The following is a 13,176-nucleotide window of genomic DNA, read 5'->3' as shown; positions in this document are numbered from 1 at the left end:
TGGTAAACTGAGGCACAGAACAGTGAAGGAGGTTGCCCGAGGTCATGGATGGATGGATGGGAAGAGAGCCTTGGTCCTCTTGCTGTGGGATATTGGTCACCTCCTAAGTGTGCCTTACCCATTTGGTCCCACCCACGGCTCCCAGCAGCCCCGGGGGGCTCAGACAGGCTGTGTGGCTTCCCAGCGCCACGCAGGCAGCAGGGACGTGGGGGTCAGAGAACTTGCGCCCTGAGCCTCGGGACACACCGGGTCCTGGGCGACCGGCAGCCTCCCTGGCGTCCGTGGAGACAGCCCAGTTCTTCCAGAATCTGCCCGGGGGCCGCCCGGGCGACCACAAACCTCCGCCAGCAGCCGGGCCTTCCTGCCAGCGGTTTGGCTCTGCCCAGCGTTCCGGCCGAGCCCGAGCCCCAGGCAAATGAGCGGCCACCTGCCAGTGACCAGCCCCCACCCCGTGTCCTGCCCGCCTGGGGAGACTGAGGCCCCAGCTTGGCATCCGGGCTCTGCCCCTTCCTCCCACCTCCATGCCATCACCCAGGCCGTGCCCATCCCCGGGCGTGCCCTCAGCCCAAGTGGGCTCCTCTGCAACCTATTTCTTCCACAAACATTTATTGAGCACCTACTGTGTGCCAGATCTGGGCTGAGCAGTTACCAAGAGGAACCAGCTGGTGCCTTCAGTCTAGCAACGGGGACAGAAAAACAAATGGCTGCAGACCCCAGGGGACAGATAGAGGCTGAGCTGGAGGAGGAGCTGAGACCGGGCGGGGGGTCCAGGAGGACCACGAGGAGGTGATTCGGGGGCCGCAGGAAGACCACAGATTTGGCAAAGCACGCGGGATGCGGGGTGGGGCGGTGGGAAGGGCACACAGGCAGAGGAACCTGCTTGCACAAAGGCGCCACCCCCGCGGGCGGCTCAGCTGCCACCAGGCCTCAGCGGCCATGAATGGGTCTTTCATGCCCCGGACCAGGGCGAGGTCAGGCCGGGCCGCTCCCGCCCCCTGCCCCGGGCTCCTGGCTGTCTGAGCCCTGACCTGGAGGAGGGTGGCAGGAAGTCCGCAGGAGCCAGAGAGGCCCGGGGAGGGCCAGGCCTCGCCCGAGGTCACCAGCGCCAGCAGCACCCTCCTGTAGTGTGACTGTGAGCCAAGCCCGCCCCCTGGGCCTCAGTTTCCCCATGCGCTCAGGCCGGGCTGGGCAGCTCCGCGCTCGCGTCCCGCTCCGGCCCGGGCGCGCTCCGGTGCGGGTTTTGCGGGCGCCCGCGGCCACCGACACCTTCCTCCCAGCGCGGCGGGGCTGCGGCCCCGGGTCCGAGGGGCCCGGGGAGACCCCCGAGGGGGCCCGCGGGGAGGGAGAGCCCGCGGCCTGCGCCCCGATCTGCGCTGCCCCCGCCGCCGCGCTGTGTGACCCCCGCCGGGCCCTCACCCTCTCTGGGCCGCGCAGGAGCCCGGCCGGGGGCAGCGGCTTGGCGGGGGGGGGGGGGGGGGGGCGCCGAGGCCTCGGTCTCCCCCGCCAGGGACGGGCCCCCTCCGGAGCCCAGGGTTGGGGTCCCGGCTCTGGCCTGGGAATCCCCCGGGGGCTCGGAGAGGGCAGCTCTGATTGGCCGAGGCGGGCTGTGACGTCAGGGCTCCCCTCCCGCGGAGGCACGTGGGGGCGGGCCGGGGTCCGGGCGGCTGCGGGGCGCCCCCCCCCCCCCCCCCCCGAGCCGGCAGCTGGGCCGCGCAGGCGCGCTCCCCCTGGCAGATTTCCCCCCCGCCGACCCCCCCCCCCCCGCGGCCCCCCCAGAGCGGCAGCTGCTCGCGCGGCAGATGCGCCGCCAGAGCCGCCCAGCTGGTCCCTCCGCGGAGCTAACCGCCCGGAGCGCGCGCGGCCGGGCCCTGACCCTTCCCGCCCCCTGCCCTTTGACCCCTGCCTCCTCTCCTGGACCCATCCCCAAGTTCATACCCCCCTGGAGGATTTGGGGGAACTGGTGCCCAGAGAGGGTGCGGCCCTGTCCAGGCCTGCCCAGCATCCCTGGGCCTGCTGCCCGCGACATGCCCCGTATCGTGCATATATTAATAATTCTAACGATGAGCTAACATCTATTGAGCACCTGCTGTATGCAGCCCCACGGTTCTAGAACACAGCTACCGTTATATCCCATTTTCAGGCGTGGAGACTGAGGCCCGGAGAGAAATGGGCGCTCCCATAGCCAGGAAATGGAGCTGGAATTTGAACCCCAGGCTTTTTCATCATTTCCAGGGGCTCAGGAACCCCCCCAGCTTGGAAAGCTCTTAAGGTAAGTGACTGGGGAACCGGGCCGAGTGAGTGGGGGTCTCAATAGCCTCTCCTTGCCCTCTGCCTGGGCACCTCAGAGCCTGGCACCCACCCTCCCTGCATTGCTTCTTCACCCCCTCATGAGTGACACTCCCATCTGGAAGCATGAGGATCCAGGGGGGGCTTCCTGGAGGAGGAGGAGGGGAGGGCTCAATTCTGAAATGTTGTGGGTGCAGCTGCTAAGGACTTGGCAGTGTCTCCGAATGTGTAGTTTTGTACCCCAGGGCCTTTGCACTTGCTGTTCTCTCTCTGTTCCCCTGGAATGCTCTCCCCACAGATCTCCATATGGCCGGTCCCCTCCTCCAAGTCTCAGCTCAAATGTCACCTCCACAGGGAGGCCCACCCTGACTTCCGCAGCCACAGCCACACGCTGTCCCTTTCTGTCCTCTCACTCTGCTTAATTTTCTTCATTTTAATTTTCACAACCAAACATTGTACATTGTCTCCCCCATGGCACCGTTTCGTTCCCTGCTGAATCCCCATTGGCTAGAACAGCGCCGCACACGGTAGGTACTCAATAATTGCTTGTTATCCAGAAATCTCAGGGACATGGGCACGAATGGGGGCTGGAGGGCAGCAGGCAGCCCTGGGGAAGGCCTATATGGTAGTTCTGTCTTGGTGTGTGTCTAGGAGCCTCGTCCATGACCCTGCCCTGTGTCCCCTTCATCCAGAAGTCCCCCCAGGCACCATCTCCTCCCGCCCTCCCCCCATCACTCTGCTTCAGTCACACCGGCCTCCTCACTGTTCCTCGAACATGTCAAACACAGCCCAGCCCCAGGGCCTTTGCACGGCTGTGCTGTCTTCCCCCAGATCTCTGAATGGCTGCCTCCCTCACCTACGCCGGGTCTTAGCCAAACGTTCCCCCAACATCCCCACTCTGAATAATCACCCCCTTTTCTCCACGTGGACTGCTTGGCTGTACTTTTCACCAACAGTATTTCTTTTATCCATTTACTTGTTTCTCTGCCGATTTTCCCCCCCACAGTCAGCTCTGCCAGGGCAGGGCCGGGGTCGGCCTTGGTCTCCGCTGTGTCCTGGGGTCTAGAACAGGGGTTGGCAGTCACACATGTGTTGAACAAATGAATGAACGAATGAATGAATGGGGGCCTGAGAGCTTTCCGGCACCTGCCCTCATCGTATGGATGGGGAAACTGAGGCCCGGTGGGACAAGGAGTGAGCCCAGGGTCACTCAGTTCCCTCATTGGCAAAATGGGGCAACACGAGGCCACCTCTCCAGGCGGGGGGAGGGGTATCGAGTGACAGAATAACCTCAGAAGCACTTAGGAAGCACCTACTGTGTGCACTGCCCAACTCTGGGCACTTTGCACATTTTGAGCCGGGGCTGGGATTTGAACCCAGGACGCCTGGCCCCAGAGTGCACCCGAGTCCCCTTTCATCGTGGTGGAGACAGAGGACGCATGTGAAGCTGGAGCGCACAGTGGGCCTTCAGCGAGGCGGCCGGTGGGGAGCGGCTGGAGCCCGCCCAGCCTGACACCTGCCTTCTCCAGCTCCTCGGACCCAGGGCCGTGGCTCAGCCGACGGTGCGTCCGGCTGGAGCTGAGTGCCGCGCAGGCCCCCGGGGAGCACGAGAGAGGGAAGCGGCAGGATTCACCGCCTGCTCTGCCTGATTTGCGAATGGAAATTAAGCAATTATAGCTTCTAGCGCTTCCTCCGGCTCAGAACTAGCGAAATCCCCCAGAAATGCCCGGGGTGTGTCCTGGGTTGTCCCAGAATCCTCCCCACCCAAAGCCTCATCTGCATATGCAAATGAGGCACGGGGCACTCTGGTCCCCAGAAAGGGGAGGTGGGAGGGATCCAGGGACCTTCGAGCTCCCTGGGGTCTGTCCTTGGGTAGGGATAGGAAACTGAGGCACACAGAGGGCAGGAGACCAGCGTCCCTGAGGAGATGTGGAAAGTGTCACATTCTCTCTGCTCAAAATTTTTCCTCCCTTGGGCTCCCGTCCTGGCCTAGCGAACACACGGATCTCAGTCCTGCCTCAGGGCCTTTGCACTGGCTGCTGCCTCTGTTTGGAAAGATCCTCATGTGTCTGGCCAATGTCCTTTTCTCCGAGAGACCTTCCTTGACCATCCCAAGTGGAGAGGAGGGCACCTCTTTACCACCCCACGATGTCTTTCCTCTAAAATCATCTTGCTAATTCATTTTTGAATCAATGATGGAGTGGTGAGCTGCCCGTCATCAGAGGCAAGCAAGCCCGAGGCGGAATGGGTGTGCTCTCTGCAGGCTCACGGACCAGGCTTGCCACCTCCCAGCTGCGTTCAAGTTGTTTAACATGGGGATGTTTCTAAAGATGCCAGGGCCTGGCACGTAGTAGGTACTTTGTAAAGGCGGGCTTCTTTCTCCCTTCCTGTGAGATTATGAAATTCCACGTTTCTTCTTGATGTTTTTCCCCCAACTTCATTCTCCCTTGGAAGTTGTGAGAAGGGGCCTTGACGGTCCTAACATTGTTCAGAGCGTTGGCAACAGAGAAAAACGGGCGGCTGGAACAGATGCTTGTGCACTGAGAACAGATCTCCGCACACCTGTGTTCACAGCAGCATCGTTCACAACAGTCAAAATGTAGAAACTCCCAAAGTGTCCACGGATGGATGATGGATACACACAACGTGGTCCATCCACACACTGGAATATTACGCAGCCATGAAAAGGAAGGAGATTCTGACACCTGCTCCAACGTGGATGGACCTTGAGGACACGTTGCTCAGTGACATGAGCCAGACACAGAAGGACAGACACTGTGTGAGCCCCTCACAGGAGGCCCCTAGAGGAGTCACATCCACAGAGACAGAAAGTAGATGGTGGGGCCAGGGGCTGGGGGAGGGGAGGGGAGTCAGTGTTTCCTGGGGACAGAGTCTCAGCTTGGGGAGATGGAAAGTTCTGGAGACGGATGGTGGGGACGGTTGCACGACAGTGTGAATGTGCTTCATGCCGCTGAGCTGTGCACTTAAAACTGATTAAAACAATAAATATTACGTTATGTATATTTTACCACAATTTTAAAAAAAGGAGAATCAAAACTGTTGTGGAGATAAAAACAGACGGCGACGGTGGAGGGTGAGTGTGAATGACCTCAGCTGGTGGCGGTTCCGTCATTGCCACCAGGCTCGCGACCCAGGTGACGGTGGCGTCAGCGTGCGGAGGTGCGGCTGGCGGCCCGGAGCTCGCTCTCCACGCCCATCCTCCTCGGTCCCTCCGCGCCCCGCGGGGACAGGCTCAGCTTCAGGGAGCGGGGCCTCACTGACCTGTTTATCCAGCTGACTTTATCGAGCATCTAGTGTGGACTGGACTCTGCTGGGCCGCGCTGGGGACACAGCGGTGACCAAGACAGAGCCGGGCCCTGTCCTGGCAGAGCTCAGAGCTCAGGGCAGGCGATTGACTTACATAAGTATTTATTGAGCACCGACTGGATGCCCCTCTTGTTCCAGTCGCCGGGGACAGCAGTGGACAGGATAGAGAAGTCTCCGGCCTCGTGAGCTGATGTTCCAATAGGGGAGACAGACAGGAAGCAACGGAAATGAATGAAATCTATTCCCGGGCCAGATGATGCTAAGGATAAAAATTAAGCAAGGAAGGAAGACGGAAAGTGCCCGGGTGGGGAGATTTTAAACAGGTGGTCAGGGGAGGCCTCACGGAGGAGGTGACGTCTGAGCAGAGACCTGAAGGAGGTGAGGGAGAAAATCATGCAGGTGTGTGGGGGAAGAGAGCTCCAGGTGGAGGGAACAGCCTGTGCAAAGGCCCTGGGGCAGGACTGGGCCTGGCATGTTGGAGGGACAGCGAGGAGGCCCCTGTGGCTGGAGCCAAGGGAAAGAGGGAGGAGGGGAGGGCCGGAGGGGACAGGGGCAGGTTGTGCAAGCAGAGGAGTTTGGAATTCATTTGGCTCCTCAAAAACTCCAAGCTTTTCCCTGCCTCCCGCCCCCCCCACCCCCCTGCCCACCGTGTTTCTCTCTCCACCTCCCCGCCCCTGCCTCGTCTCTCCATCTTGCTCTCTCACTGCCTCCCTCTCAGTTTCTTGTTCCGTCCCACCCCCCAGCCTCACCCCCTTGAGTGTGGATCCCCCAGGGACGTGGGCTCAGACAGCTACCCCCTCCCCAGCTTCCGGGTCCCCTGAGCCAGGGGAAAATTTCTGGGGAGGGGGAGAAATAAATCAATACTCCTGTCGTTTGCATAAAATCTGCATTAATTAGCATATGATTACGAGTCGACAGAACCGGGCAAGCGGTGCGCCAGGGAAATAGTAACTTCAATGACAAATCAGGCAGGCAGCCTCCCCAAGGGCCCCATTTTACAAATGGGGAAACTGAGGCCCACGGAGGTGAGGTCTGGGCGGGGGTCTCTGCCCTCTCCCGGCATCCACAGAAATGAGCGAATGGCTAAAATAATTTCAGATCATCAGAAGGGCCAGGAAGAAAGGAGAATGAGGAGCAGCCGCTGTCTGGGGGCATCAGGGAGGGCCTCTCAGAAGAGGTGACATTTGAGCTGAGACCTGAAGGAGGAGTAGGAGACAGTTTGGAGAAGAAATAGGGAAGGGCAGCGGGACCAGCACGGGCAAAGGCCCTGGGGCAGGATGGGCCTGGCGTGTTGGAGGAACAGCGAGGAGGCCCGTGTGGCTGGAGCCGAGGGAGCGAAGGGGAGAGACGGAGGAGGGAGGGCAGGGCGGGGACGGGGGCATGGGGAAAAGTTTGGATTTTATTTCAAGGGCGCTAGGGAGCCATGGGAGAGTTTATAGTGAGCAAGTGAGATGATCTGATTTAACTTTTGAAAAGGTCCCTTTGGCTGTCTTGCAGAGAATGATGCACCCAGCACAGCAGTGGCCCTGGGGCACCAGGGAGGAGGCGACTGCACTATGGGAGCCACATGGGGGCGTGGACCAGGACAGGGGCCACGGAGCGGGAGAGGAATAGGTGTACTTGAGAGGCACTTTGGATGCAGAGATGGTAGACTTGAGGAGAGAAGAATCCAGGAGGACCGCAACCGCTTCCCCTGCAGCCTCCTCTCCAACCCGGCTCTTCACCTCCCGTCTCTCCCATCCTCCTTTGCGCTCAGCTCCCATCACCTCCTCCAGGAAGCCCTCCTGGCTGCCCCGGCCACGTCTGAACTGCCTGCCTCGGCCCTGACAGCTTCCCAGCGCCCCACACAGCGCAGAAGCCCTCCCTGAGAGGAGGAAGGAAGATGCCAGGGCTCTGGGATCCCAAGATTTCCACAACCCGGTAATCCTCACCCCAGAATCGCCGGGCCGGGGGAGGGGAGGGCAGCAGAGGCTGGGCGGCCTCCCTCCCCTGCTGTCCAGGAGGGGTCCCGGGGCCGGGGGCCGGGGTGGGAGCCCCGCCGTCACAGACCCGGGCGGGAGAGCGGCAGGGCCGGGAGGGCGGGGAAGTGTCTATTTTCCCTGCCGCAGCTGTATTTATAGATTCCCTTTGATGTCCCAGCGGTGGGCTGACCTGGTTCTGGCCGCCTCGGGAGGAGGAAGGTTCTCGGAGCTGCTTCTCTGCGCTGCATGCAGCTGGGGGGGGAGCCCTGCGCGCAGCCGGCGTGCCTGGGCTTGGGAGGCGGGGAGCCGGCCTCAGTTTCCCCATTTGCACAATGGGGCTGTCAACACACAGCTCCCAGCAAGTGGCAGACGTGCTTGGGCCCAGCGCAGAGGACACACGTGTTTTGCATGGAACCAGCGCAGCGGTCAAGCTGGGTCTACGCGCACCGGGTATTTACCAGGATTTTGCTTTTTTTAAAAAATGTTAGAATAAGACGAGACTAGACGGATGTCCCCCAAGCCCGAATGGGGGGTCTCTTTGCTGCCAGACAGAAAGCTACAAGCCCCTTACAGAGCCCTTGTAACTTACCAGGGCCTGGGCTCCGATCAGACAGTTAGAGGAAAGTCTCCGGTAGAGCCACGCGGCCCAGTAGAACTTTCCGTGACGTGGACCTGTCGAAACCTGTGTTTCCCCGGGGCTCCTGGGAGGGAGGAGTTGGATTTTTAATTTTATTTCATTTTAATTGATTTGCCTTTAAATTTACATAGTCGCCCGCGGCTGGTGGTCCCGTATGGGACAGCAAATCAAAAGAAACTAGCCTGTGGGCTGAGCCCACACCCCAGTGGCACGTGGAGAGCCCGTGCGGCCCTCCTTTGCCCTGCATTTCCGAGTTGTCTCTCTGTTTTCTCACGAGGTAGAACAATAACGAGGCAGCCGCAGCAATAATAATAACAGCCCTATACACGGGGCGTTCCCGATGTGCTAGGTGTTACCACACGGGCGCAAGAGAAGAAGGATATTGTTGACCCCAGTGGGGTCCTAGTTACACAGCTTTGTGACTTTGGGCAAATGCTTAGCCTCTCTGGGCCTCAGTTTTCTCATCCGGGAAATGGGTTCAATAGTACTTGCGAACTCAGAGTGGAAAGGCTCTAAACACAGCCCCAGGCACAGCACACGCGCTGCGCATGTGTGAGCTGTTATTAGCCTTGGTGGAGGTCGGGACCAGAGAGGTTGAGTGATTTCCCCAAGGCCACACAGCCAAGCAGTGCCAGAGCTAGGAGTCGAAGTGGGGTGTTTCCGGCTAAGGTTGGGAGCAGGGCCAGGACTCTCTACCGGGTCAAGAGGGACGGCGTGGGGCCTCTGAAGACCTGGCGCCCAGGCTCCAGGGTTAAGCCTGTGTGGCAGCTGAACGTCCGTGCATCCACCCCTCTGAAATCCCTGGGAAGCGAAGCATCAGGTGTTCCGGAACAGGCGTCCGCTCTGGACACGCCGGCGCACACATGGCGGGACAGCTGGCGGAGGACGGGTGGGCCAGGGAGGAGGGGCCCAGGGGAAGGGGGCACCTTGGCCAGCAAAGGAGGTCACAAGCCGCCCCGACCACCCACCCCCAGACGCGGCCACGCGTCTTCTCTTTCATCACGGTCCTCCAGACCTCAGTTCCTGCACCAACATTTGGCCAATATTTATGGAGCGCCTGCTGTGTCCCAGGCGCCCGGCCAAGCCCTCTCCTTGGTTACTGTGAAACCAAGGCTCAGAAAGAGGCCGTCACTTGTCCAGCTCACAGCAAAGCTGGGACGTCAAGACGGGGACTCTTGCTCCTGCCTCAGGGCCTTTGCACTTGCTGTCTCTCTGCCGGGAACACCCTGCCTTAGCCCCTAATGCTTTTAGCCCTCCGTTTAGATGAAGCCTTCCCCGACCCACCAGCTCCCTGACCCCCAGAGCTGCCTGTGTGGCCCCATCACAGCCCTGTGACCCCCATCCCCCGCTGACTGTCTCCCCTCCTGGACTGTGAGCCCCCTGGAGTGGGGCTGTATCACTGGCCCCAGCACAGGTTTGCAGACGCAGGTGCCCACCAAGTGTTTGTTGAATAATATGAATGCATGGATGAAGTCGGGCGTTCTGCCCATCCCCCATTGCCACATTGGCTCCTCGACGGGAAGCGAGCGCAGAGGCCCAGGCTGGATCTGGGGCCTGTGGGTGGGTGAGGGTCTGTCTTACCCAGTTTCCGGTGAGGAGCCTGGCCCGGGACTGGGTGTTCCAGGTAGGGGTCTCTGCAGAGATTTGCTGGGTGCTTGGGCCCGCGGGGCACCCGGGGAGGGCAGAACCTCAAAAGCTCTGGCTGTTCGTGTCACAAAATAGGAGGGTGCCGCTGCGGACGAGGAAGGGCCAGGGAGGCCCCCACCGCGAAGGGGTCACGTTTCTATCTGGACTGTCCAGGAAGGGGCTAAAGGTGAGAGGGGGCTCAGAAAGGGCGGGGTTGAGATGGGAGACGGGCTCCCACGGGGTGAGGCTGAGATGGGGAGGGGCTGAGAAGGGGCGGGGCTGAGATAGGGGAGGGGCTCAGAAGGGGCAGGGCTGAGATGGGGAGGGGCTCAGAAGGGGCGGGGCTGAGATAGGGGAGGGGCTCAGAAGGGGCGGGGCTGAGATAGAGGAGGGGCTCCGATGGGGCGGGGCTGAGATAGGGGAGGGGCTCAGATGGGGCGGGGCTGAGATAGAGGAGGGGCTCAGAAGGGGCGGGGCTGAGATAGGGGAGGGGCTCAGAAGGGGCGGGGCTGAGATAGGGGAGGGAGCTCCAGAAGGGGCGGGGCTGAGGTATGGGAGAGGCTCAGAAGGGGTGGGGCTGAGATAGGGAGGGGCTCAGAAGGGGCGGGGCTGAGATAGGGGAGGGGCTCCAGATGGGGCGGGGGCTGAGATAGAGGAGGGGCTCCAGAAGGGGCGGGGCTGAGATAGGGAGGGGCTCAGATGGGGCGGGGCTGAGATAGAGGAGGGGCTCAGAAGGGGCAGGGCTGAGGTATGGGAGGAGGCTCAGAAGGGGTGGGGCTGAGATAGGGGAGGGGCTCAGAAGGGGCGGGGCTGAGATAGGGAGGGCCTCCGATGGGGTGGGGCTGAGATGGGGAGGGGCTCAGAAGGGGTGGGGCTGAGATAGGGGAGGGACTCAGAAGGGGCGGGGCTGAGGTATGAGAGGGGCTCAGAAGGGGGTGGGGCTGAGATAGGGAGGGGCTCAGAAGGGGTGGGGCTGAGGTATGGGAGGGGCTCAGAAGGGGCGGGGCTGAGATAGGGAGGGGCTGAGAAGGGGTGGGGCTGAGATGGGGAGGGACTCAGAAGGGGCGTGGCTTAGAAGGGGAGGGGGCTCAGGGAGGGAAAGGGGCTCAGGGAGAGGCGGGACTCAGAAGGTTGAGGACACTCGGGAGGCCCCGCTGTCCTGTCCACGCCCCAGGCCCCAGGACGCCAGGGTCCGGAGTGTGTGGTGTCACCGGGTTCGCGTCCATCCAGAAACCTGACCGCGTCCCCGGGGCTCAGGGCCGCCCCCATCCCGCACCCCACCCCTCCCCTCTCGGGTCCTCCAGGTTCCCTCTGCTCTCCCCGCACCCCGCCCCCAGTCAGCTGTGTCCGTATTTATAGCGGTGCGGCGTGTGTCACTTCACTTCCGAAAGGGATTGTGCCTTATTCCTGCCTTCAGAAGCCCCCACACCTGTTCCCGGCACGAGCCCGTGGTGACCCGGGGGAGGGGGCGGTCTCACTTTCTGGAGCCCCGTGGGGACCCCTCCTCCCTTTGTGCGCCTCCCACCCCCTCCAAGCCGCGCCCCTCTGCCCCCCCCCAGTGCCACCCCCTCTTGGCGTCCCCTCTGATCTCAGGACCCCCTCCCCGCACACCATCCCAGAGCTGCCAGGTTCCCAGGCCCCCCAAGGCCCCAGCCCCGCCTGCCACCCTCCCCCGCTGGCCTGCCGATTGTTCTGGATCCGGGGTCTCGGGGCTGGGCGGGCAGGGGTCTGCGTGCCGGCCAGAGCCTGTTACCCACCCGTCTCTGGGCAACGCTGGCAAGCCCTGAGCCATGCCGATGCTGGTCCTGCGGGCGGGGCACAGAGGCGGTGCTGTACCCTGGGAGCGGCCCGGGGCACCAAGTGACCGCGGGCAGGGGTCGCAGGCAGGGGGCAGATCTAAGGACCCAGGTTGGAGAGAGGCTAGGGGACGGCAGCCTTGGGAATCCTTTCCCTGCGCTGTCCCCAACTCATTCCACATCCCTCCTTCCTCTTCAGATCCCACCGGGGTGCATTTCCCGCCTGCTCGGATGCTGGGATGGGTCCTCATAACCTCACTGCCGGATTCTGCAATCAAACCCACCTTCCGGATGAGGAAACTGAGGCCCAGGGAGCATTTGGTGACTGGAACCATTAAGAGACCAGGTTCTGGGGGGCACGGCCTTGGGTTGGAGCCCCAGCCCTGCCCTTTCCTCCCAGGACGGCCCGACAGGTCCTCCAAGCCTCAGTTTCCTCATCTGTACAATGGGCGGACAGCGGTACCCACCTGGTGCATTGTTTTGCCAGGCCGGCAGCCCCCCAGCTCCCTGCTCTGAGCAGACGTGGTGGCAGCCTCCCCGAGGGGAGAAGGGGCCCTGCCGCCCCCTCCACCTGCCCCGAGGTCACCAAGGGGGTGTTCCTGCCAGCAGCATCCTCCCCAGAGCGCGGTTCCCTGGTGTGGGGCGCGTGAGAGCCCCATGGAGCAGATTCCGGGGGGAAGGGGGGAAGGGGAAGTGAGGGGCAGGCAGTGAGTGTAGACAGCTGCCCCGGGAATTTTGCTATAATGAGAAGCAGAAAAATGGGGGGGGGTCCCCCGAGAGGGACGTGGGATCAACGAAAAGGTTTTCAAAAGTGCCTCGAACAATGTTGTCAACACTCCCCAAACGGATGCTGCTAAATATACTTTTATTAGATAATAATTAAAATCATTATCCTAATGACGGTTATTACCAGTTCTGATGCTTTGAGAAAATCCCAAAAGGCTGTGGGTCCAAGGGCTGTTATCCCCTCCAGCCCCCAAAGGAAGGGCTAAAAGTAACAGCAGGCGGCTGGGAGCTCGCAGCCCGAGGTCTAGGCCCCAGGGTGTCCACGTGGAAGGTCGATTTCTATTTTCAAGTGTTGGTTTCAAAGCCCAGGAGGCTGCGGATTCCCACCTCTGGCAGGGAGCGGTAATGAGGCCTCTCCAGGGAGGATGAAAAGCTGGAAACAGCTTCTGAAAGTGTGGTGGCCGAGGTGGGGACAGCTCCACATCAAGGCAGGGAGGTGGGAGACCCCCGGCCTGGCCTCCTCCAGCTGCCACTTTTCTTTTTTTTTTTTTAAAGATTTTATTTATTTATTTTTCCCCCAAAGCCCCAGTACATAGTTGTCTGTCATAGCTGCACATCCTTCTAGTTGCTGTATGTGGGACGCGGCCTCAGCATGGCTGGAGGAGTGGTGCCTCGGTGCGCACCCGGGATCCGAACCCGAGCCGCCGGCAGCGGAGAGCACGCACTTAACCGCTAAGCCACGGGGCCGGCCCTAGCTGCCACTTTTCAGGTTACCTCTGGGAGGCACTGGGTCCCAGAGCTGGGCCCGAAAGCTGGT

The 13,176-nt window shown here is 61.5% G+C and overlaps 1 long non-coding RNA gene across 1 annotated transcript; it reads left to right on the top strand.

The window, feature by feature from the left end:
* Nucleotides 1-1,762: 1,762 nt before the first annotated feature.
* LOC147912192 (uncharacterized) lies at nucleotides 1,763-12,300 on the top strand. The gene is made up of 5 exons (XR_015550167.1): nucleotides 1,763-2,269; nucleotides 7,111-7,533; nucleotides 7,927-8,024; nucleotides 9,934-10,024; nucleotides 11,833-12,300. It is a non-coding gene; the product is annotated as an uncharacterized LOC147912192 (long non-coding RNA).
* The last annotated feature ends 876 nt before the right edge of the window (nucleotides 12,301-13,176 follow it).

Source organism: Ceratotherium simum, chromosome 39 (assembly GCF_057802395.1).
Source record: "Ceratotherium simum simum isolate JZ-2026a chromosome 39, ASM5780239v1, whole genome shotgun sequence".
Classification (NCBI taxonomy): domain Eukaryota; kingdom Metazoa; phylum Chordata; class Mammalia; order Perissodactyla; family Rhinocerotidae; genus Ceratotherium; species Ceratotherium simum.
This window is presented reverse-complemented; position numbering and strand designations above follow the sequence as displayed.